Source organism: Coregonus clupeaformis, chromosome 16, assembly GCF_020615455.1.
Source record: "Coregonus clupeaformis isolate EN_2021a chromosome 16, ASM2061545v1, whole genome shotgun sequence".
NCBI classification, from domain to species: domain Eukaryota; kingdom Metazoa; phylum Chordata; class Actinopteri; order Salmoniformes; family Salmonidae; genus Coregonus; species Coregonus clupeaformis.
Genome location: NC_059207.1, coordinates 52,180,699 through 52,185,923, shown reverse-complemented (window position 1 = coordinate 52,185,923; position 5,225 = coordinate 52,180,699). Strand labels below are relative to the sequence as shown.

The window sequence follows — 5,225 nt, the reverse complement described above, 5'->3', positions numbered from 1 at the left end:
ATAGTGCAAAATAATTACAATTAGTATTAACACTGGAATGATAGATGTGCAAGAGATGATGTGCAAATAGAGATACTGGGGTGCAAATGAGAAAAATAAATAACAATATAGGGATGAGGTAGTTGGGTGGGCTAATTTCAGATGGGCTGTGTACAGGTGCAGTGATCGGTAAGGTGCTCTGACAACTGAGGCTTAAAGTTAGTGAGGGAGATAAGAGTCTCCAGCTTCAGAGATTTTTGCAATTCGTTCCAGTCATTGGCAGCAGAGAACTGGAAGGAATGGCGGCCAAAGGAGGTGTTGGCTTTGGGGATGACCAGTGAGAAATACCTGCTGGAGCGCATACTACGGGTGGGTGTTGCTATGGTGACCAATGAGCTAAGATAAGGCGGGGATTTGCCTAGCAGTGATTTAAAGTGTCCTATACCTTTATAGAATTACATGATTACTAATTATGTAACATGATGTCTATGGTTACTATGTAACGTGATGTCTATGGTTACTATGTAGCATGATGGGTGCATTCGTAAATTCACTCTGGCTATCTACTCCGATTTCAGAGCACTCTCGTCTGACTGTGCCAGAGCACAGAATGAATTTTCGAACGCTCAACACCCGCTGAACATGACCGATGCCAGTAAATGTCGGCAAATAAACTTATTTCAGTTGTTGCCAGCAGCACATTTACAGTCACTAACGCTCTGGATAACATGAAAACAGCCTAACCAGCTCTGCTAGGGCGAGTAAAATGGTCAGAGTGAGGTGTTCTCTCATTTGTGTCTGGAAGTAGCTAGCAAGCTAGCCGACTTTAGCCAGTTAGCTTGGGTGCTTGACTGCCATTGTGAGGTCAGAACGCTCTGATCAACCCTACTCTTCGGCCAGAGCGTCCAGTGTGCACTCTAAACGCTCTGAATTTACGAATGACCCAGAGTGCACTCTGACACACTGGAGGCAATTTACGAACGCACCTGATGCCTATGGTTACAACCTATTTTGGATATCATATCACAATCAGCAATTACATTTTATGTTTATGGTTCATCATTGGACATTAAAAACTCTAAATTACCTTCTGGAGATCCGCTCAAAATGTTTGGGTGATATGAGACCAAAATAATGACAGCCAGTGAGGGAGAGTAAAGTCCACTGAATTAAAACTAGTAGAACAGACACGTTGCTTTTAAAAGCACAGGCCTAAACACTGAGCCTAATGTTACAGTAAATATGATAACTATATGACGCACAGTACTTAGCCACTCATTTCATGTTTCAGATGTAGATGTCATTGCACAACTGGTAATTGTTTGAGTTAGATGAGAGAGAAAAAGACATACACCACGCATACTATCACAAGCTTTATTAACATACACATTTGGACTCTTTACACGTGTAATAATTATTACAGCTATTTCTATACATACAGTACATTGCTACAATATTTAAGTATGCAATATAAAGGCAATCTACAGAGGAGTGCTCAGGGTCCTAACTAAGAATTTAACTCCAGTGTTTGATAATACATTAAATGTTAAATTCTTAGCTAGGTCCCATCCAGTGAGGTTGCCAATATACTGAAGAAGGAGGCCAGTAAATGGGTGGGTGAAATAGGTGGGTTGTAAAATGAACTACAACTAGGTAACTTTGAACTACAAATCCTATCAACCTATCTCTCAAGTGATTGGAAACCTGGTGTCACTTGCAGCTCATTGGTGGACTTGATGAGGAGGGGTGTGGCAAGCCAAGTGCAGGAGCCTGAGGATTACGTCACCAGAGTCGTTGCCCTCTGATTGGCTGATTTGATTGTCGGCCTTCCTCCTCGGCCAGACAAGATCGGTCCACACTGCAGCCCTCTGAGATACAAAATAAAGGATGGAGCAGGATACACAAGTCAGAAAGCACAGAATTGTATCCACCACTCTATTAGAACAATTTCAGTGGTATATAACCACAAGAATCATCACAGAAATATAGGATTGATGTGCCCTCACCTGAGTCACAGCAGACTCCCGGTGCAGCGCAGCGTCCTGTATCAGATCCACAGGGTCTCCCTCCTGCCTGGCAGGGGGTGGGCAGGTAGTTCTCCTCCATGCAGCGTGCCGTCTCTGGGGAGCCCATCCAGCAGCCCAGCCCTTCCCCACAGCAGATACTGGGGCCAAAGCAGCGGCCCTAAGCCCCTGGTCCACATGTCATGCACTTCAGGGGGAGAGAAGGGACAGTCGGGTATGAGGTTGTTCCATCATTCCAAAAAAATAGATTCTTATCAACATTCTTGCTCCCTTTTACATGAAGATAACGGTTCATTGTCAAATCTCAGAATTCAGTGCTTTTACAGAGCCCCACTTTGCTCCTACTCATCTTGATGCATCTCTAAGACAAATCATAGCTGTTATTTACACATTATATTTAAATAGTCTAGACATAGACAGATTCAGTTGCGGCTCACCTTGCGCTGTGGAGCGTCCATTATGGACCTCTTGCCCCCGATGGGACAGTTGGAGATGTAGCAGGCTGAACAGACAGACAGGGTGTAAAGTAGACACACGGACATGGCGGCTCCAGTCATCTCTACTGAGAGAATGATAGATGAGGAATAGAAAGAGCGAAAGGGATGAGAAGGACACAGACATTGACGGAGAAGAGTCCCAATATTATGTCTAACATTCCCCTTACACTGTCAAATGGAAATATCGTACAAATCTGAAACACTGATATATAATCCATGGATGAGCAACTTTGATTGGGGTCGGGGGCCACAAAAATTGTAAGTCATGAGAGGCCGCAGTTGCTGGCGGGTCTGCGTACCAACATCATTGCCCTTGACATAAAGGGGTTGAATACTTGACTCAAGACATTTCAGCATTTCAAAAAACAATTCCACTTTAACATAATATGGTATTGTGTATACAGTGGGGAGAACAAGTATTTGATACACTGCCAATTTTGCAGGTTTTCCTACTTACAAAGCATGTAGAGGTCTGTAATTTGTATCATAGCTACACTTCAACTGTGAGAGACGGAAACTAAAACAAAAATCCAGAAAATCACATTGTATGATTTTTAAGTAATTAATTTGATTAATAAGTCTCCCATTTGATACATCAGAAAAGCAGAACTTAATATTTGGAACAGAAACCTTTGTTTGCAATTACAGAGATCATACGTTTCCTGTAGGTCTTGACCAGGTTTGCACACACTGCAGCAGGGATTTCGGCCCACTACTCCATACAGACCTTCTCCAGATCCTTCAGGTTTCGGGGCTGTCGCTGGGCAACACGGACTTTCAGCTCCCTCCAAAGATTTTCTATTGGGTTCAGGTCTGGAGACTGGCTAGGCCACTCCAGGACCTTGAGATGCTTCTTACGGAGCCACTCCTTAGTTGCCCTGGCTGTGTGTTTCGGGTCGTTGTCATGCTGGAAGACCCAGCCACGACCCATCTTCAATGCTCTTACTGAGGGAAGGAGGTTGTTGGCCAAGATACATGGCCCCATCCATCCTCCCCTCAATACGGTGCAGTCGTCCTGTCCCCTTTGCAGAAAAGCATCCCCAAAGAATGATGTTTTCACCTCCATGCTTCACGTTTGGGATGGTGTTCTTGGGGTTGTACTCATCCTTCTTCTTCCTCCAAATACGGCGAGTGGAGTTTAGACCAAAAAGCTCTATTTTTGTCTCATCAGACCACATGACCTTCTCCCATTCCTCCTCTGGATCATCCAGATGGTCATTGGCAAACTTCAGATGGGCCTGGACATGCGCTGGCTTGAGCAGGGGGACCTTGCGTGCGCTGCAGGATTTTAATCCATGACGGCGTAGTGTGTTACTAATGGTTTTCTTTGAGACTGTGGTCCCAGCTCTCTTCAGGTCATTGACCAGGTCCTGCCGTGTAGTTCTGGGCTGATCCCTCATCTTCCTCATGATCATTGATGCCCCACGAGGTGAGATCTTGCATGGAGCCCCAGACCGAGGTTGATTGACCGTCATCATGAACTTCTTCCATTTTCTAATAATTGAGCCAACAGTTGTTGCCTTCTCACCAAGCTGCTTGCCTATTGTCCTGTAGGCCATCCTAGCGTTGTGCAGGTCTACAATTTTATCCCTAATGTCCTTACACAGCTCTCTGGTCTTGGCCATTGTGGAGAGGTTGGAGTCTGTTTGATTGAGTGTGTGGACAGGTGTCTTTTATACAGATAACAAGTTCAAACAGGTGCAGTTAATACAGGTAATGAGTGGAGAACAGGAGGGCTTCTTAAAGAAAACTAGCAGGTCTGTGAGAGCTGGAATTCTTACTGGTTGGTAGGTGATCAAATACTTATGTCATGCAATAAAATGCAAATTAATTACTTTAAAAAATCATACAATGTGATTTTCTGGATTTTTGTTTTAGATTCCGTCTCTCACAGTTGAAGTGTAGCTATGATAAAAAATTACAGACCTCTACATGCTTTGTAAGTAGGAAAACCTGCAAAATTGGCAGTGTATCAAATACTTGTTCTTCCCACTGTATGTAGCGAGGTTCGTTCTGCGTTGTGTACTTTTAATTAGGACACTGCCACAACTGGAATTCTGATGGTTGGATAATTTTTATTCCACCTGCACACGAAGAGACAACACACAATATGTTAGCCCTTGGTGCAGTCACAGCTCTCGGGCACCTGCGAGAGCACATAGAAACTCACTCAAACACTGCCCCAAATACTCCCGAGTTACAATAGGTACCCTAATTAGCGAGCTTGGTGAAAGTTGTTAACATAAATCTTTATATTGTCCACATTGTAACAAAACATATAGTTGCATAACAGCACTTTGTGTAACTTTACCACATTTTTTATATTGACAAATTACGGCACCAAGGACAACGTACCTTGCTAGTTGAAGGTCAGGCAAAAGAGAACAATAAGAGGGTACGTAAATACAGATAACCCGTGATGGACCAAACCAAAATATACAAAACTTTTACAATTAGGTGTATTTACAATATAGATATATAAAAATGTTTGTACACCAAAAAATTACATTAGCTATGCAGCTGTAATTAAATAAAGAAACCACATTGAATTGGTCCCCTCTTGACCTGGCCTACTTGAACTGTCCTTGTGTGCAACTTGGTGCATAATCTAGGGGAACATCATCACACTACTACATATAGGCCAGTGACAAAAAATCTCAATTTTATCAATTTTGAATTCAGGTTGTAACAAATGTGGAATAAGTCAACGGGTATATATACTTCC

The 5,225-nt window shown here is 43.1% G+C and overlaps 1 pseudogene; it reads right to left on the bottom strand.

Moving 5' to 3' along the window:
- Positions 1–1,700: 1,700 nt before the first annotated feature.
- LOC121585116 lies at positions 1,701–2,560 on the bottom strand (annotated as a pseudogene).
- Between the last annotated feature and the right edge of the window lie 2,665 nt (positions 2,561–5,225).